Genomic DNA, 21,401 nt, shown 5'->3' with positions numbered 1-21,401 from the left:
AAATCAATCTTGTTTTTGTCAAACCAAGATTCCAAAATATAACACAGAGAAAAGCAGCAAATATTCACATTTGAGAAGCTGAAACCAGAATTTTTGGCATTTTTGTTTGGAAAAATAACTTTAATTGATTAGTAAATAGACAAAAAAAATCAATCTATCCACTAATTGTTTGAGGCACAGAGCCCTGTCTATCAACAACATGCACAAATAACACATCCAGTCAATGCCTCATGTTGGGAACAAATTGTAATTCCGTGCAGGACAAAAAGACATTTTGTAGCAATATAAAACACAGAGATGGAAGTGAATAAAAAGAACACGTAAAAAATAAAACACCATACAAAAGAAACCAGGGTCTTCACAATCCTCTGTGGTGCATCATTTCAAAAGAACTCTATATTTGAATACATTTCTTTCAAACCCACCCAGTACCGCAGACATGCTGCTAAAGGACACGGCCCTTAATGTTTCGTTATACCACCCAGTGCTGTAATTGTAGGGAGCAATGGCTCAGCTCATTTTAGTAATATACATTTCCTTGCAGGGATGTTTTTTTCTCAGATTCATATCTATCAAGGTCTAATGTTCCTTTATGAACATTAAGGAGGAAAATGGAGGAATGTAAATGTTTATTATGGTGGAAAATTTAATATTTTTTTGCAAAAATGTCCATTTACAGTGTATATGGGACAAGACTTTTTTAGCATTTCTGCTTGAAAAATAACTTTAATTGATTAGTCTAAAGACAAAAGCCCCCCGAATAATTTATCAACTAATTGTTTGTTAAATTAATATTTTTTTGCAGAAATGTCCATTTATATATGGGACAAGACAGAAAATAGGCAGTTTATGACTCATTGGAGAGGCCTGGGAATCAAATTTGCTTAATATTTAACTTATTAAATTACAATTAAACATTTTTTTTTTTGTTCTGGTGACCCTTGAAGTCAAACTGCTAATTTTTTGGCATTTCTGCTTGAAAAATAACTTTAATTGATTAGTCTAAATACAAAAAAAACAGAATCATTTATCAACTAATTGTTTGTTAATTGAATATTTTTTTTGCAGAGATGTCCATGTCCCATATTTATATATGGGACGAGACAGAAATAGGCAGTGTATGACTCATTTGAGTGGCCTGGGAATCAGATCTGCTTAATATTTAATTTAATTTAATTAATTACAATTTTACATGTTTTTCTTTTGTTGTTGTTGTTGTTGTTGTTGTTGTTGTTGTTGTTGTTCGGGTGACCCTTGAAGTCGAAAAGATAATTTGTCATTTTTGCTTGAAAAATAATTTCAATCGATTAGTCGATAGACAAAAAAAAAATTAAAATATTATCAACTAGTTGTTTGTTATACCTGGGAATCAAATTTGCGTAATATTTAATTTCATTATTTACTATTTCGTATTTTTGTGACTCTTGAAGTCAAACAGTTGACAGCCCTCTTGCCTCTGGTTAACACTGAGCACCATTAAGTGCATCATTAGTTTCGAGGTGTTGGCAATCTTGGCAGTTATTTTCCTGTCACGAACATTGCACTCGGCACCGTCTCTGTCAATTCAGCTCACTGTTTATGCAGAACTGTTTACTTCCAGACAGGCGGGAGATTAAGGCACAGTGACGTCTGGACAGGATTGTTTTTCTTGCCCGTAGCAAGCAGCTACTTAGCTTAAGATGTACCATTCAAGCATCAAAATGTAGCACTCAGCGCATGTTTTTACACCGCCAAGTAGCTGGCAGCGTCGGTGTGACTCACAGTTCTCTAAGCCAGTTTACAATGCTTTTGAGACTACTCCACAGGCCAGAGCAGGACAGAGGTTCCCTGTGGTTGGTAGTGTTTCTCTCTGGCCAGGAGGGTTGCTTCTCAGCCCCACGCACACGGACGCTCTGAGTGGATGCTCTTGGCGGTGCTTTGATGGCAAGGTATTGTCAGATCAAAGCTGTCCTCAAGGACTCTCCGCTCAGGGAATACTTGCCCCGCACTCTTCCCTGGAACCTATCTTTGATCAGACAAAGTGGCCAGCGGGTCGATGAGTGGCTCCGTCAAGTCACCGAAGATACTTACTGGGGGCTTAGTGCAAGGACGATAGACTCCACGTGCGAGCAGGATTCACAAGGAGACATATAGTCCAGATAAGCTCTCAGACACTCGCTCACGTGGTGTACTTCGGAGGTACAAATGCACACACACGGGAGCTTCATTATAGTCATATTCATGCACTTTGCTTTCAGGAAAATGACAAAAGGACCTTTTGTGAATAGCCACTTATGTGACATGTCAAGTGAGTCACGGGGCTGACGATACCGACGAGTCACGTGACTAAAGACTAATGTGACAAAATAAGTCAACGTTACTTTTAGTTTCACACGGGACACGAACACCGGCCTCCTGGTTGAAAGTCTTGTGTTTCTCTCACGCTATTAACACTACATCACCTGCTCCGACCGTCGAATAACACCGCGGCTGGGTTTACATTGGAGTTAGATGAAAGCCCGGTTCGTCACATACTGTTGCTAAAGCATGCCTCCATGCATTGGTTTCCGATGCGGAGGGGCACTTACCAAATGGAGGTATTTGACGAGTTGGGGGTGAGAACGGTTGAGAAGGGCTTGAGATCCCTAATAATTACCCTTTTTTTGGCCTTTCACTCTGTCTTTCTTCCTAACACACAGTGGTCCACTTCATCCACGACCATGAAGACATGACAAGTTTCATATATTTCCATTGATCTATGTAATGACCTGTTTATCATATAAATAGATAAAATGATCTTCAAGGGCAGAGAGGAAAAAAACAAAGAGGACAGCCTCTAGAGCAAAGATGAATACCGGCATCTGTCTAAGTCACAAGATGAATAAGACAAAAAGGGCATACATCAAAATGTGCTGACGACGCTAAGAGACTGTAGCATTTCCATTATGTCTGAAAAGCTAATGTTAGTGACCTGAAATGACCAGCTTACGGTTCTGAAGTTGCTGCTCCTTTCACGCCCACTTGATTTCTAGTGCAATAAAAGCTTGTTTTCTCATTTTCATTTCCTCCACAGTGCAGTTGTGTTGGCTGCCTTGTATAATTTATTATACATTCCCTACTTTGTCAGGCACTTCAGACAGAACACGATCTAACAAATCAGCAAGCAAACAAAATGATGCAACGACGTCAAATACAAGGAAACAAGACAAAGAATTGTTATTTTTTCAGAGTAAGCGGTAGATTATCATCATATATGATAATATCCGTCTGTTCAAAAGGTTACTAAAAGTGTAAATGTATCTTAGCAGTAACACACCTTCTGTTACGTTATCAGCATTGTCAGAATTTTTGTGGCTCCAGTTAGCTCTCACATTTTTTAAGGTCAAATTCGCTTGTTGAAATATTCTTTGTAATTGATAGGGGGAAAAATAAGATGAGATATTGATGAAGACAGGAGAGGAAATGAAGAGAGGGCTTTGACAGAATGGGATCAACTTAGAGAAGAATTATCTTGCAGAGTTGAGATCTGTCACGTCTTTGTCTCTTCCTCTAGCAAAATAAACATCCATTTTACCCAGTGTGTGGTTGATGGGGTGCCAGTAATACTCAGGATCATTTAAAGGAATACCAAGTATATTAACATATAGAATTCAAAAAGCTTCTTTCAGCGTCTTCTTAATTGTATTTTTCCAGGCACTAATGAGCCATATTAAAATAGAAAAATGCAAGTCTTTCTTTCAATTTGAACCACCATGACCCCCCAAATGCCATATTGTGTATATGAGTGCATTTTTGTCAGTCTGTTCTCATACACTGTTCGTAGCTATACCTATGAAAATAATGCACGTTAATTATTGTATATCCCACAAAATAAATTTGGATGTAATCCACGAAATCGTGGTCAGGGTGGATGGATGGATCAAAAAACACCAGACTATTGCCCAGGAGACCGCAGTGTGTACCCCATGTAAAACAGGAAGTCATCGTTAATTTATTTGTCATGTAACTTTCGTACTGAAGTGATGCCACTTCCGTAGTTATTTTCACCCAAACGTTGACTTATTTGTCACGTAATTTGCGAACTTCAGTAACACTACTTCCATGATTATTTTAACCCAAATGTTGACTTATTTGTCACATAAGTTCCATACTTAAGTAATCTCACTTCTGTAGTTATTTTAACCCAAGCGTTGACTTATTTGTCACGTAACTTCTGTACTTAATTAACGCCACTTCCGTATGGTTATGTTAACCCAAACATTGTCTTATTTGTCACGTAACTTCCGAACTTAGCAATACTTCCATCATTATTTTAACCCAAATGTTAACTTCTGTACTTGAGTAACACCACTTCCGTAGTTATTTCAACCCGAAAGTTGACTTATTTGTCACATAGGATCCGTACTTAATTAACGCCACTTCCGTAGTTATTTTAACCCAAACGTTGACTAATTTGTCACGTAACTTCCGTACTTAAGTAAGACCACTTCCATAGTTTTTTCATCGCAAACGTTGACTTATTTGTCACAAAACTTCTGTACTTAATTAACGCCACTTCCGTGTTTATTTTAACCCAAACGTTGACTTATTTGTCACGTAACTTCCGTACTTAAGGAAGCCCACTTCCGTAGTTATTTTTACCCAAACGTTGACTTATGTGTCAAATAACCTCTGTTCTTAAGTAACGCCACTTCCGTCGATATTTTAACTCAAACATTGACATATCTGTCACGTAACTTCCGTACTTAAGTAACACACTTCTGTAGTTATTTTAACCCAAACCACAATCATTTCCTAAACCTAACCAGGTAGTTTTGTTGCCTAAACCTAATTAAGTGATTGTTTCCTGTGAAAACAGAAGTTTATTTTGAAAAGACTGTATGCATGTAACGAGTGGAAATTGACACGTTGCCGGATTTTCTTAGGAAAACGCATGAAAAATAAGGAATAACATTTCGTAAGATATCATATAAATCGCTGTATGTGGATATATTGTTTGTGTACATGTTTGTTTATTGTGCAGCAACCAAAAAATGTTATGTTTATTCCTACTGGTGATTCAAATTACCTGGCACCCCTCTCGGGCTCTTGCTTTGTATGCAAATACTTCTCTCTGTAATTGTGCTGTCTGGAGCATTGTGACAGCAATAACAGCTATTTGTTCGCAGTTTCTTTGAATACATAACAACTTAATTGTATCTAATGTAGTGGGTGGGATGTGTTAGTATGAATAAGAGAGTGCAGGGAGCTTCACCAAAAGAGAAAGAAAATATGATTGTGGATGAATATAACCGTTTGTGCGCATTATTGTAGATATATGCGTTCCTCACTCAAACCTCTCAACACTATGAGATGCCTCTTTTGAAGCTATTGTGAGCGTGCTCAAGGATGTTTTTCTACGTGTATCTTCAAAATCAAAGGATGGTAAAAGCAGCAGAAATGCATCAGGACTGTCTAATAGGCTGGTGCAAAAATAGAAGCAAAGAAAAAGTAGAGAAAGAAAAAGTTTTTTTTCCATGCTTCATGTTAGAGAAGTGTCGGGCTAGAACACATGCTGTGAATGATCTGAATACCTGTCTCTGTGATTGGATAATAAGTTAATAAGTTGGCAGTTTTTTTTTAAAATATCTTTATGACCATCTGAAATATCCCTTTAGATTCTACTATTTTCCACTCCATCCTCTGTAGAGTCTTCTTAGTCATTATGTGATATGAGAAACTGTAGAAAAAAAGTGAGTTAAAATTAGGGTTGTCAAATAATAATACAACAAACACGTTTAACGCACCTAATTTCTTCAACACATTAACACAACTGACAATTTTTAGGTTGTAGCGGGCTCAGTTTTAAAGCTAGAGTGAAGATACTGGTATCAAATGAAACAACAAAACTGAAGGAATCCATGTCATACTAGCTTGTCGGTAAGTAGCCTAAATGATGCTCCAAACTTTCTAAATTTTGACGAGGAAAAATTGGCATGGCAATTTTCAAAGGGGTTCTTTGTCCTGAAAATGAGTTCTATGGGTACCCACGAGTCTGTGTGCCCACTTTATGATAATCACATGCAGTTTGGGGCAAGTCATAGTCAAGTCAGCACACTGACACACTGACAGCTGTTGTTGCCTGTTGGGCTGCAGTTTGCCACGTTTGATGTGAGCATATTTTTTATGCTAAATGCAGTACCTGTGAGGGTTTCTGGACAATATTTGTGATTTTTTTGTGTTGTTATTTCTAATAATAAATATAGACATACATTTGGAAGCCTATTTGTTCTTTCCCATGTTGATAAGAGTATTAAATACTTGACAAATCTCCCTTTAAGGTACATTTTGAACAGATAAAAAATGTGATAAAATATTTGAATTGATTGACAGCCCTAGATTAAAATATTACTAGATGATGATGCTGGTCTTAGTGTTAATCTTCCCAGACATGGAGTCTATTTATTTTTTCAGAATGTTGTTCTTCTTGCTGAGAGGATGTGTAATAGAGACGTGGCCTACATATCGGAGTCATGCACAAACATGTCAAGTTGCTGCGTTTCATTATCGTTCAGTCATTTGGCTGTCATAGAGTATTTGTTTTGTCATTATCACCACAACTGATACGTTTCTGTTTGTTCAAATATCAGTGTCAAGTTGTGTGCGTTCCATCACAAGAAGAGGGAAACAATTATTGTGACAAATTGACTTTGAGTTGGAGGTTCAAATCTAGGGCAGAGGAAGAATTTCAGTTGAGTAGTAACCGCTACTGAGGTTCTGTTGCACCAGTGAAATTAAAACAAAGATCACAATTTACCCTCAGGAATTCACATAGCTAGATGGTTCAGCAAAGCAATGATTGGTAGGGGTGGGGAAATCAATTCATTTTTTTTTTTTTTTTTTACAGTTTTGTAGTAGATTTTTTTAATGCTTGAATCAATATAATTGCTTAATTTGACTCCATGCAAGAAGGAAGTTACTGGTTTTATATTTGTAGTCTATGTAATGAGACATAATTTCAAGAAATTCAAAGAAAAAGAAAGCAGAAACAGCGGAGGGTCCGCATGGATACAACCTGCACCCTCACATGTTACATCCAAAGTAGTAAACACTACACATCCAGTAAAGTATGGAAACACTTTGGGTTTCACACATAGTCAGGAAACATCTCAGTGGTCAAATGGGCCGACGCTATAGCTGTAGAGCACACATATACTGACATTTATGTTAAATGCATTCAAACTGCCCCGATGGAGCTGACCATGGATGGATAAAGAGAACGGAGCTGACGGGAGAGCTAGCGACGGACTTGGTGAAGTTAGACGAAGTATACATGTGGGATTACGTCCGGTTTTCAAAATAAGGTGTTAGCAAAGGGAACTGTATATACAAAATAAGATTGATTGGATTGTATTCACCAGAAGTATAAAACATTACATGTCCCTTATATATTAAATAGAAAATAACACTAATTTTTTAGGGAAATGTCTTCATTCTTTGATTTTTGGGTTGCTGGAAAAATATTAATGAATAATGCCTGACAATGACTGATATATTTGACTTCAGGACATCTCTGACTACATACATGCTGAAAATCAAACATTTTGACTGTATTAATTTAGATATTTTCCAAAATAAAAGTCCCTCGAAGTGTATGATTCAGATTTTCCCCATGGTCTAGTGTTAACAGAAGTTGCAATAAATTGTAATATCGAATCGCAGTACATATTGAATCGGCACCCAAGTATCGTGATGGTATCGAATCAGGAGATAAGCATGTCATAATGACTAGTAAATGATGCATACAAAACACACTCATAATTTGCATGAAAAAAGGTGTGATTAATTTGGTCTTAATCACAATTAAATATTTTAATCGGTTGACTACACTTAACCCAAACTTATGATCAGACATTTTAGCGTGATACAACCTTGTGTCTCCAATGACATGGTGGCGTCAGTGAGTTGGTTCCATCTTTATCAATATATCCAGTTTTCTGGATGGCAGTCTTAGTGATGTGTAGTAAAATCCTTACTAATTTATGTATTGTTTACTTCAAAACTTTAGGTGTGGTGACTTACATTTATGATCCATAAGATTTTCATTATTTCAACACCATGCCTCTAACCCATTTGTGCCCAAAGACTAGATATAGTACGATAAGGAAAAATGCCACATTTGTTGATTGATTGATCAAAATTCTTGCAATTTGGAGTGGACATACTTTTGACAAGTATCTAACTGTACAACTTTGGCCTTTTTCAATCACATGAAAAATCTCACTTTTATTAATAGTCTAAAACAGGATTTTTGAAAGATGAAGAAAAACAGCTAACATTGTGTTTATTAAATGTTTTCCATATGAAATGAACTTGTACGTGTGCATATCTTTGATATTCAACTTGTTTTGAGTTCATAGATACCAAATACTTGATTGTGCTCCTTGTAGTTTCTGAGATACAGACAATTACTTATCATACTATATCTAGTATTTGGGCACATGGGACTACTGTTTTTTTCCTAAAATATAGTAGTCTATTGCAAAAAAACTAGTTAAAGTATGATAAGAAAAACTCACTTTTCAACCAAACGGTTTGAAAATGTCTTCACATTTGTGCGTAGGCAAGCCCAGAGAACACATCCGCCAAAAGAACATTTTTAAATTTCAGTTGCAGGCACAAATGGGTTAAGGGATTCACGTGAAATGACTTTGTTTGATCATGGCTGCTCATGGCATGATGGAGAAAAAAAAGGCCAACAACTTACCTTCTTTCTTAAAACAACAGCGTGAGTTTGCTTGGCTGCACTGTAAACTGATATATATACCAGTTGCTCCCCTGGTGTATTTCACTGTATATGCATTCTGAAGCAAATCCCTCCATCACACTTTTGAATATAAGTAGCAACAACCGTGAGCAAACCGTCAACAATGAGTGGAAAATATATAGAATCCTCTGGACACGCCTCTATGTTTCTCCCTGTTTGGTACACAGAACACATCTACAGAAGATAACAGGACCTGCTAATAAGGAAAAGATGGAAACTTGACTTGATTTGTTTTTTTTATAGAACCCCCATGATACGCTGCCAAATACACACTCATTAAACTCATTGATTATTCCAGCCGGCATTCCACTAATTGCACATGTCGACCTGGTTCCTGGTGTGTGTTTGGTTCATTTAATTTGTGTGTGTTAAAAGGCTGCACTTCCTTTGATTTAATGGTCTCATGTTTCCTCAAGCCTTTTCTTCAAATTAATTTCCAACTCCCTCATTGTAAATCTAAGAAGAAGAAAGAAATCATGAAAAACTCACCTTTTCAGTGCTTGTGCACATACATTTGGGTATCTGGAGTGCCTACCAACACATAAAATGTGAAATGAGACAACCCAGTCAGTTTTGACTTGTGATTCAACAAGCCATTCAGATTCGGCTCCCCTTCCTATGTCACATGCGGGCTCATTAGAACTTAATTTCAGGTGCATACTAGTATTTAGTTTTTCTACGCGAACATGTTTACATGCTTTAATGTTCAAAAAAGCGTTTTACTTTTATCGTACCTGCTGTGTTGCAGCACCTCTTTTCACCGTCTGTCTGGAACGCTCTGTTTGAGCTCCTAGCCCCCCCTCCTCCACTCTCTGGAAAAGCCCAGTCTGCTCTGATTGGTCAGCTGTCCCACTCTGTTGTGATTTGTCAATTGACCCAAACTCTTCGGACTCCGCTCCAGCTCCGCTCTAACTAGCTTTGTTTGCAGGTGTGCCAAACTAGCCGCCAGGCAAAATGTGTTACTTGGTGACATCACCACGTTACGGCAGAAAAGGGCGGGACTTGAAGTAAGGCGTTTTGGGCAGTTCAGGAGCAGCGTTATCTGTGGGGGAGAGAAATTGCCTTTGGCCGTGACTTGGGGCTTTGTAACTTTGCAGACCTTTTACTTGCATAAAAGACTATATAACACACTAAAGGAAAGGTAAAAAGCACAAAAGCACAATAGGTCCTCTTTAAAGAGAATGTCTCAACCTTTAATCTTTGCTTTTCATTTCTATGTATCCCTTTTTATACCTTTTCTCTGCCGATTTATCCGTTAAAGGTTTTCTTCTGAGCCCTTATTTTCTTGAATGTTACCTATCCAAGTGTTCATCATCGTGTTTTACTACCGCCACCATGGCAATGTGTTTATCTCTGCCTCCTTGTTCAGCGTAACATAACCAGTAACTGCAAAAATGTTTTCCTGGAAATAAAATGATGGAATTCTTTCTTATTTGCTTTCTATCAGAAAGACTCGAAGAAGTTGGTTTCAACAAGAAAGTAAAAATTAGTGGAGCAGATCACCGCAGCCACCATTGATATAGGAGCGAAGGCATCCGGAGGTCGGTTTCCTGAAAGGGATGGTTTGAAATATCACTTAGTGCATGGCTCAATGTGAGGACCGAATGATTTAAAGTCCAGGCACTGCTGCCACAATTTTCTCCCCAGCGGGATGTCAATCACTTAACACAGAGGCAGCTTTTGTGACTCAAGTAGAGGAGCCCCTTCAGGCCCACACACAAAAGTATGATTGCTGCACTTTTTCTTTTATACCTATCAAATAATGACACATTGATTTACAGATTTCCTGTTAAAATTGAATGAAAATGGTAGTCCATTAAAAAGAATCAACTTCAAACATCAAAAACCAAGATTTTAAAGACCCCTTCGAGTTTTAACAATACACTACTTTGTATAATCATTTTTTTGGACAAAAAAGTTCAATTACATCTTTAAAAAATTCTGAAAATTATATTTCATCCTTCTTCCCCATTGAAAAAAAACATAATGTATTATTATGTACATAGTGTTGATTTCAAAACTTTACCTACTGGACATAATGTGTCTCCTATTTCACTGAAAAGTCTATTCTCAGTGTGTGTACATCACACTAAGTTGCATACTGAACCATGATTGGCTTTCAAACTAGTTTATAAGTGTATATAAGAAGCGGACATACTGTGACGTCACTCATTGGTTTGTGGACTACGGCTTTGAAACCTTAGTTCAGCATTTTTGCCATTGCTATCTTGTTTTTTTGGAACCAGAAGTGACACGAGAGGGTGGAGCTAAGCACAACCGAATGCTAAATAAGACATTTTTAGGCGACCAAAATGTTACAATTAAGACCAGACAACGCCGTGGTAGCGACCTGTCAATCACAAGGTAGCCACGCCCTAAAGCATCCCCTGCTTTATGGTCTATTTGACTCTAAATGGGACCATAATTTACTAAATGAACATCATGCTGTATTGAAGAAGACTTGAAACTAGCGATTGAGACCATAAACTCATGTTTACAATGTTTACTGAGGTAATAAATCAAGTGAGAAGTAGGCTCATTTTCTCATTGACTTCTATACAATCAGACTTCTTTTTGCAACCAGAAGAGTCGCCCCCTGCTGGCTGTTAGAAAGAATTCAAGTTTAAGGCACTTTCGCATTGGATTCACTTTTCAGAGCCGGAGGTTGCCGCCCGGTCTACATTCACTGTAACTCACCAAGATGCTTCTTGAGCATGGTTGAGGTCTAACAAACATGTTGCATAAATGTCCTTCCTCATTAAACATTTGCAAAGCCAATTTTAAAAGTTTGAAACCTGCATTGTTTACATCCACATTACACTAATCTCTTTAACGCATTAACGCAACTTGCGATATTTAGGTTGAAGTGGGCTCAGTTTTAAAGCTACGGTGAAGATACTGGAAAACTTAAGGAATCAATTGGTACCAACCGTGTCATACTAGCTTGTCGCCAAGGAGGCTAAATAACGCTACAAACTTACGGTACATTTTTGCGAGGAAAAACTGTCATGGCCATTTTCAAAGGGGTCCCTTGACCTCTGACCTCAACATATGCGAATGTAAATGTTCTATGGGTACTCACAAGTCTCCCCTTTACAGACATGCCCACTTTATGATAATCACATGCAGTTTGGGGCAAGTCATAGTCAAGTCAGCACACTGACACACTGACAGCTGTTGTTGCCTGTTGGGCTGCAGTTTGCCATGTTATGATTTGAGCATATTTTTTTATGCTAAATGCAGTACCTTTGAGGGTTTCTGGAGAGCATTGTTGTTTTGTGTTGTTAATTGATTTCCAATAATAAATATATACATACATTTGCATAAAGCAGCATATTTGCCCACTCCCATGTTGATAAGAATATCAAATACTTGAGAAATCTCCCTTTAAGGTACATTTTGAACAGAAAAAAAAGAGATTAAATTGCGATTAATCACGATTAACTATTTTGATCGATTGACAGCCTTAATATACTGATTTACTTTCTTGCTGAGAGTTAGATGAATTGATTGATACCAGTCTCATGTCTCTATTCTAAATATGAAGCTAGAGCCAGCAGCCGCTTTGCTTATTTTTCCCCAATGCTGAACTATTCTTTTTATATATCTAAGAACCTCTCCCAAAATCTTGAAGGACTACATCTTGAAGGAATAAATCCATCTTTTCAGTATCATATACTGTACACACTGCCTGTAAGCTTTGGAACTTTTCCCCTCAGTCAGCTTGGATTTGCAGCAGAGTACCTCTTTAATTCTGTGAAATGTATGTCTTTCATCGTGTCTCCAGGCCAGTTGCTTTACAGGATGTCAGTTTGAAATCATCATCATCATCATCATTATCGCCGTCCCCACTCAGATGTCAACTGGATCCACACCTTATTACGCACACACACCGGTGTGTGCGTAAGTGCGTGTGCCTGCGGGGCCTTTGTGTGTTGGGTGTTAACGTCAAAACGCTACTTTACCACCAGTCTAATAGCTCATTAATTAAGAGCTGAGTGCCAGACCAGGAGACATCAGTTTTTTTCTGATAGGATGTCAGCCCAATTGCACACACACACACACACGCCGTCATCGGTTAGGAGGGCATATGTGTCGATCAATAATGACATTTGAAAAGCTTGCTTTAGTATGGGTGTGTGTGATCCCTTGAGATCACATAAGGTCCCATTAATGATAGAAAACAGGAAGTGTTGACAGTCTGCTGTCGTCCTTATATGAAAATATGAACATATTACCATACCATGAAGCCTGCGGTTTGAGAGACAATATCACCGTAGTTTGTGTGTGTGTGTGTTTTTTTAATTAAGCTTTCATGTGACAGTAATTAATCATGTTGTTATTGAATGCAGATTTTCTATGAGTAGCCCCCTGTTATTCAGTCCCGTATAGATCCTGTCCCTTAAAACCCTTTTGATTAATAGATAATCATGACATATGCACACCCAACACACATTTTCTGGATAAAACTGACATGGGTGGAGACTACATTGTACCGATCCACTGTGGTTGAAGCACTGCACTGAAATCACACCTATGCTGTGCCTCAATTTGTGTACTTCTGTACTTAGACTTGCTATTTTGAGTGCCGAAGTGCGTTCACACAAATGTATGGCAAAATGCAGTGTACTTTAAGTACCCGCATGTTGTACTAAAAACGGTCAACACCTTTAGTGTGGGATGCCGGACACTTCTCACCCCCAACTGTCGCCATCTTTGCTACGAAGCAGAAGGGGATGGGGCACCAAACTATTTAAAAATGGTGTGAAATAGGCGGGCGACGATGCCGCAGCAGTTGCGATTGAAACGCCGAACACCAAACTATTCAAATTTAAGTCATACATGTGTACCGTGTGTGTGTTATACATGTACCACTATACTATATAGAAGCCATTATTGGGTTAATTTATCCGTCTAAATTGAATTACTGCCGATACTGTTGTTCGCGTTGTTTCCACCTTTAGCTGCTAGTGCTAGCCGCTAGGACAATATATCGATATTATATTGATATCGTGATATGAGACATAATATCATCTTAGATTATGGATATCGTAATATGGCATAAGTGTTGTCTTTTCCTGGTTTTAAAGGCTGCATTACAGTAAAGTGATATCATTTTCTGACTGTTCTATATAGCTGTTCTATTATTTGCCTTTACCCAATAAGTCATTATATCCACATTGCTCAAAAATCTCATTGTGTAAATATTTTGTAAAAGCACTAATAGTCAATCCTACAATATCAACACAATCGAGGTATTTGGTCAAAAATATATGATATTTGATTTTTCTCCATATCGCCCAGCCCTACTAGCCATCAGTTCAGACCTCTCCATGTTCAGAGCCGTATCCAGGCAGGCAATCCCGGCTGTATGGTGTTGTAGGTGCTGCGGTAGTGGGCCAATCACACAACGCATTAAATCGAAGAACGCTTTTGCCGTGATTGGCTGCAGGCAAAACCATACAAATAGTGATTTTTTTTTTCTAGATCTGGGCACAAAAAGGATCGATTGCAGGTTTAGTTTGACTGGAGAAGTTTCAATACTACTTGGTACTGGGTTATTTTGGTCGTACCGATACCCAGTTCTATCAATGTTGATACTGACAGAGAGCGTATGTTCAGCGGTTAGGGTTAGGGTGCTCGCCAGCGTGTGAAAGACAACCCCAGATTCACTCTTGTTGTGGAAAGAGCTTTGTCTGCTTGGCGTTTTGCCTCGCTATATTGTGTTTATTCGGCCGAGACGCCAGAAACGTCACAAAATAATGAAGAAAAATAAGGAAATCCAGGCAGAGGGCAGGGTCAAATATTGCCATAAATGATGTTGGTCTTAAGTGATGATTGAGAGGGATTCTTTTTGTACTCAAAATACTCCTAAACTAAAGAAAATGCAGCAATTTTAATCTACTTCTATGAGTGTGTGTGTGTGTGTGTGTGTGTGTGTCTATAATATGCCATGACATTTAGCTGCCAGCGCTGATTTAAGTAGCCTTTGGGGGATAACACCTCCAATATGCTGAAGACAAATTGTTTTTTATCAGCTGTTGGGGAGTGTCTAACAGGAGAATCATTACATTATTAATATGGTAACGCTTATAGCACTGCGCTGTACTAATTAACAAGGGTTTTGTAGAGATAAATTGCCAGACATCACACATTAATTTTCAATATCCCAAGCTGACCTTTTTCTATTTTCACAAAGGAAAAAAAAAAAAAGGAAACACGTATATGCTCTCATAAGTTTTAATGTGTTTCATGGGTTCTTGTTGGTGTACCAGTAGGTATAAGTCGCACAAATCAGTAATACGCCATCATACTAAAATTACAAATTAAATAAATTCCTGCAAAATGATACGCATGAAAACATACTGCACCTTTTAAAGGTCCAGTGTGTAGGATTTAAGGGAATTTATTGGCAGAAATGGAATATTCATAACTATGTTTTTATTCCTGTATAATCACCAGAAACTAAGAATCATTGGGTTTTCATTAGCTTAGAATGAGCCCTTCATATCTACATAGGGAGCGGGTCCTCTTCATGGAGTCCACCATGTTTCTACAGTAGCCCAGAAAGGACAAACCAAACACTGGCCCTAGAGAGCCTTCCACGTTTTACGTTACCTGAAGGCCACCATAGTTCTCTACGTGCTTGGAAAGGGAGGAGCGGAGGGGTAATCAGTTTGTTGCAATCTGCAACCTCACCACTAGATGCCAAATGCTAAATCCTACATACTGCTCTTTTAAAGCATCGATACCCAAAATTATTTTGAAGAAATGTGGAATTTGTCACACTGAAGTATTCTGTTTAAATTAGTTATATAGTTGCTCACTGACAACATGTCACCTTAAAGAACCTTTGAAACTGGTCTACACCAGTAAGAAATTATAAGATGCCTGATTTACTTGTTGTTGTTGTTGTTGTTGTTGTTGTTGTTGTTGTTGTTGTTATGGTTGTTGTATTAGCCACAGTTGCCTTCTTACAATGTTGCAAGGTGCAGTCAAACAATAACATGATGAACATATTTAATACTTTTGTTGGTGAGATAGCTGGTGGCATCAAAACATATCACTATGTGGGTCAGAGCTTGCATAGAAGGCACACATCAAAAAGTGAAAGCATGAAATTGCAAAGACAGGTTCAAGAGCCCAGCCGGTTAGACAGTTATCAGGTCATTTAATGGGTGTTATCAGTGGTAATAAGCCTCATAGATGTGGGTCAGTAGGGGCCTGCTACACGCACTAGTGGGTTTCATCATCGATTCACATGGGTGATCGCCGAAAGAAGGATTATAAGAAGACGACAGCGACCGTAGTAATTATCACAGGTGCAAAAACGGAAGTCAGACGCTGTAGTATAGACAGCTTGAAACAAATGCGGTGGACCCGGAGGTGATGGATGGTACACAAAATACAGGGCTTTCATCCAAGAGACTGGGCTTCACATCCTGTGTGAAACCGACAACGTGTAGTTTGCGTTCACAACCTTAAGTTTCACTTTCACTTTTAAAATGTAGTTATTTTAAGCCAATATATGATCTTTCCCCCTAAACTTAACTAAGTAGTTTCATTCAGTTTACAACGCATTGCTTTTAAGTTTCGTTTTCACTTTTACAATGTAGTAGGTGTAGCAGGCTACTACTGACCCACATCATTGAGGCTTTTAACGACTGATAACGCACATTCAATGAGCTTATATCCGTCGAAATTTTGTGCAGCGCCCAGGCTTACCCGGTGCAGTGTAGTTACTGTGTTTCACTTTGGTTTTTAGCTTAGTTTTGTAAAGCTGTTCACAGATATGATACATTTTTATGGCATGGCAGATTCTAATATAGTAAAACAGACATCAAAAAGTACACTCAGTTGGGGTTTGGCTTTCTATGGCAGTACAGTATGTGTAGCTACAGTATATGACTTTGTCTCTAAATTCTTTATGGCAATTTTTACTTTGTTTAGTGTTGATACCAGTTGAACCCTTGTGATGCCTTTTACGTTGAACTAGTGCAGTGCCCATTCAAAACGCGCCTGTGCGGAACGGGCTGATTGCTTGGCCTCCGGTATTGCTGCTCAAACACCGCTAACTCAAACAACTTCACACTCGATACTGCACTTCTTTGGGCCCTCAGCAATACACCAGCCAAGCATGAAGTCAATCGGATGAATGGCTGTCGAGAAAATCAAAAGAACAGACATTCATTCCTTCCACTTTAGTTCGATTAGACGACCAAGGCGTTTCCAATCTTGGGAAACTCCTGCGAGTTAGAACTTGGGAAGACTGATTGCGTGTGAACGCCACTAAATACATGCAGATGAAATGGATGTTGATCAGCAGAAGATCTGACTTGGTGCTTGCTGGGTCTGGCCACTTTCTCAGCATCCCACTAATCTATCAAGAGAGACACACCGAGTCATTCAAGCATAGAGCTGAAGAAGAGAGTCATTTATCCTCCTCGCCTGGCCGCTAACTGCTCTGTCATCATCGTAATGATAGTTTAAACCTCGCCGAAAGGGCTCACCTCTCAATTTTAAGCTTTACTAAACCATTTTTGCTGTCGGGGGTGATGAAGCTAAATGGGGTGATCCATAACTGACCCCAGATATGTTTGAGTTGAATTTGTTTCACTTTTCTGAAACACATATTACGTATTTGCATATTAATGTGCTAACTGCTAGCCAAGGTATAATTGGATATTATGATAAAAAAAAGGCCTGCTGTCTCATTGTATCTTTCCCTTGTATATTTCTAAATGTCAGACGTTCAGACAGAGTAGAAAAGGTCATTGAACCGTCGAGCCTCTATGGCCAACAACATTGGCTAAAATGTCCATCAGCGAGGAGCTGGCTAGTAATTTGCTGGGTGAAACAAAGCAATCTTCAACATTTATTTACATGCAAATGAATTCATTAAAAAGGCAAATGGAAGAGGGGAATGCATTACAGCTCTCCACTCTTAATACATCTGTGATACACAATAGGGTGCGTTTATTTTAATAGCTTTGTGAATGAAGAGTCGAATTTCTGCGGTGATTACAGGGTGCTCTAATAACAGTCCTGGTGACCTCTCTTAGCCGAAAGGTGGGAATTGGATTGGAGGTGCTTTTTCTTTAGACACTACCATTCAGATTCAGTACAAAAGTCTGTTTTAAAAGGGAAACAACATGCTGAGCTGTTGTTCAAACGAATAAAATTACTCTGAATTGAATAGAAAACTAACCCCAGGTGCAATTTTCAAAGGCGGGAATTCGTCAAAGCAAATTCACAGCTAGTTAAATGGTTACAACCAGGTTTTTCAAATGTCTAACAATCCCAATACTTTAAACAACATGTTATGTAGCGCTTAGAGGTCTGCTAATGTGAGGTTACAGATCCTCGGTGGCTATATCGGAGATCCTCTGCTGAAAACAGGTGATTACATTGCTAAACATACGACTTAGCAAATTATACATCATTAAATGTAGTTTAGTTTTCTCTGCAGCTGTTTTTCGAGTTTGTCTTGTTTGTTAATCGGCACCTGCAAGGTGCCTACGAAGGTGTGTGTTCATTTTCAAAAACAGCATCCATTATAGGGAAGCCAGGCATGGCATTCTTAGCTTCCAGATTACACATCTACTTAGTTCACAGGTGATAACTGATCATGTGGATGAGTGTGAGAGCTAAACTTTCTGGCCTTTGTTCATCCTGCTGGATCCTAGATCAATTCATCGTTGGTTTTGGTATCTTCATAGGATTTGTTGACAATCAGAAAAGTATTGAATATCATCAGCCTTAGTGACGTTTATGACGTGCTTTTAGTGACGTGTATGATGTGTTTTTTAGCGACGTTTATGATGGTTTTTTTAGTGACGTTTATCATGCGTTTTTTAGTGACGTTTATCATGCGTTTTTTAGTGACGTTTATGATGTGTTTTTTGTGACTTAGTGACATTTGTGAATTGTTTTCCGTACTTTTGTTACGTTGTTTCAGTACGTATTGTACTTAGTTTACGTACTTATTTTAATGCCAACCATGATGTTTTTCCTAAACCTAAGTGAGTGGTTCTGTTGCCTAAAACTAAGTGAGTGGTTCTGTTGCCTAAACCTACGTGAGTGGTTCTGTTGCCTAAACCTACGTGAGTGGTTCTGTTGCCTAAACCTAAGTGAGTGGTTCTGTTACCTAAACCTAAGCCTTGAGCCTTGTTTCCACCGCAGGAACTTTCCCCCGGAACTAAGAACCTTTTGAGGAACTCATTGCGTTTCAACTGTTGGGACCAGAGTCTAAATTAAGTTCTGGGGACATTTTACAGGGCCTTTTTACCCCCTAAAAAAGGCTCCGGTCGGGGTTGGTACCAAAGTATCAAAACCTTCGGTTTGGAGTTTGCACGGATGACCGTCGCTGATTGGTGAAACACTTTCTAAAGCACAACTAAATAACCCTCAAACACTCAGCAGATGATTTGCTGTGGAGACAGACGCTCTGAGATTCATTTTCCTCTGCTGCATTTCATTCATTACATCCAACGTGCATCAATAAATATATGCATTAGTAAATATCATCTTAGTGAGACTGAAGCACGTTTTTTGTCTTTTGAGTGTTTTTTTTAGATGAAACAGGCGGACACACTGAACTTTATCACTGCGACCACCAGCAGCCCTCGTCACGTCATGTTGCTTTTTCATACGTCAGCGGACTAATTTGCCTAATCTTCCCATGTCTTCAGACCGCGGTGGAAACGCAGACAACAATGGGCTGAAGGAACCTCTTAGTTCCTTGAAAAGTAGTTCCCGGGACTTTAGTGGAAACCCACCTATACTGTATATGATGCAGCATGACCAAAGTAAAAGGAAATCAGCCATAGCAGAAAGTTGCCGATAAATGTATTGAAATAATATTTACAGTCATGGTTCATACCTATAAGCATTTGAGCCTTGTAGAAAGTATTCAAAATAAAGTTAGAATATTAATGTTGATCGTCAAATAGCAAATCTTATGCAGCTCACTCAGTTTAGAAGGAACGGGACTCTGGAAGTTTCTTCATCTGCTGCGATTGAAATCTCCAAGGCCGGAAATAATCCGTTATACTTGAAGAAGTTTTTTGCTTGATATGTGAGCACCAGTAAGCGTTGGCTCTATTTGAAAAAGTTGGTCTCCGTGATCAAATAGATTTAGCCCCGGTCAATCGTCTGAAGTGGAGATAGCAGGAGTGTATAAATCAGAGCACACAAGTCGTCAAGAGAGTGTCAGTGTGTGAACTGTCAGCTCGAGTGTGTGGAAATGTGCGACAGTGCGAGTGTGTGTTTGATGGAAGCGGGGCAGTTGCCACTATGACTTTTTTTTTCCTCCGCTTCCTCGACTCCTGCCTTCCTCGTCAAACTGTGACAAGTCCTCTGAGACATCTCTCCTGCTGCAGCTTTCACACAGAATGAATCACACAAACATCAGATAGCTTCAGAGTACTTTCATATAGAGTCCAGCTAGGACATGAAGGATCTGTACTAGGCATCAGCAGTTGCATCCTGCCTCGAGAACAAGTGGGTGGATACATCGACCGGTTGGCCAGTAAAATAGTAAACCACTCTTACATTTTTCAAATTCTTATCTGTGTTCTATGTCCACTGTTTCATATTTTCAATTATTTTTTTCTAGCCAGATCCTCAGCAGGAATGCCAACAGTTGAAGCAAAGTAAAATCACCCCAATTTATGCGAATAAACAGTTTGTATTTGTTATGAGAGCTGCCAATGCAAAATGGATTGATTGTGAGCCAGTGAGCCTCCACTACCAACACCTCCATCTGGGACAGTGTCCAAAACTGTGATCTGGTAAAAGAAAGAGTTTGTGGTTGCTTTCAGTAAGCTGAAAAGGTCAGGGAAAGGTTTGTGTAGTGAAAGTAAAGGTTTGTTTATTATTCATATTACTTAAAAAATAGTCGGGTAACTACATGTATACATCTAAATGTATATATCTGACAATATTAACATATTTTATATCGTAAGCATACAAATGTGAACTTTTACTGCTAGTTTGATTTAATATTTCACCTCAAACAAAATGAGACGTCTTGTGAAGTGACGGGGCTCCGCAGCGAGTTACTTTATCGTCTCCTACCGGGTGCCGGCGTCTACCCTGTTTCCTCCGGCCGCGGTCGGGAGGTTGAAGCAGGAAAAGCCAACACTAAGATCTGCATTGATTCATGGAGAGACCTTCGTCTGGTCACCTACACGGGAGAGCGCGAGCAACAGGACGCTGACTTTCGTTGACTTTAACGGCCACAGGTGTTGCTGTTACAACCAATTTCTGATTCTTACAAACAGTCCCTTTAAAATAGGTACGTAAACTAAGTACAATACGGACGGAAACAATGTAACTTAAGTACAGAAAAGACATAACAAACGTCACTAACGTAACTTGTAAAGCAATACACCTGTCTCGAAAACCAGTTTCCTGGTTGAAAGTCCTGTGTTTGGATGCATTTACATTGCAGTCAGTACAGACCACATGGCGTACAAATGACACACCTAAAGCAAGAACGGCATTCTTATTACACGCATTATCGTGTCATTCACACGCCTTTTTGTGAGACCGGGCTGCAAATGTATGTGCAATAGCACTAAAAAAGTGAGTTTTTCATGATGTGCCCTCTTTA

General features: G+C 38.8%; 1 protein-coding gene and 1 long non-coding RNA gene across 4 annotated transcripts in view; both read left to right on the top strand.

Moving 5' to 3' along the window:
• LOC119479479 (zinc transporter ZIP11-like) overlaps window positions 1–21,401 on the top strand; it is a 161,075-nt gene that overhangs the window by 64,848 nt on the left and 74,826 nt on the right. The window lies entirely within an intron of this gene.
• Window positions 2,703–20,178, top strand: LOC119479480. The gene is made up of 3 exons (XR_005204690.1): window positions 2,703–2,714; window positions 15,933–16,107; window positions 20,167–20,178. It is a non-coding gene; the product is annotated as an uncharacterized LOC119479480 (long non-coding RNA).

The sequence above is a fragment of the Sebastes umbrosus genome, chromosome 20 (assembly GCF_015220745.1).
Source record: "Sebastes umbrosus isolate fSebUmb1 chromosome 20, fSebUmb1.pri, whole genome shotgun sequence".
Lineage (NCBI taxonomy): Eukaryota > Metazoa > Chordata > Actinopteri > Perciformes > Sebastidae > Sebastes > Sebastes umbrosus.
Note: the sequence above shows the minus strand (reverse complement) of the source record. Positions and strands in the feature narration are given on the sequence as shown.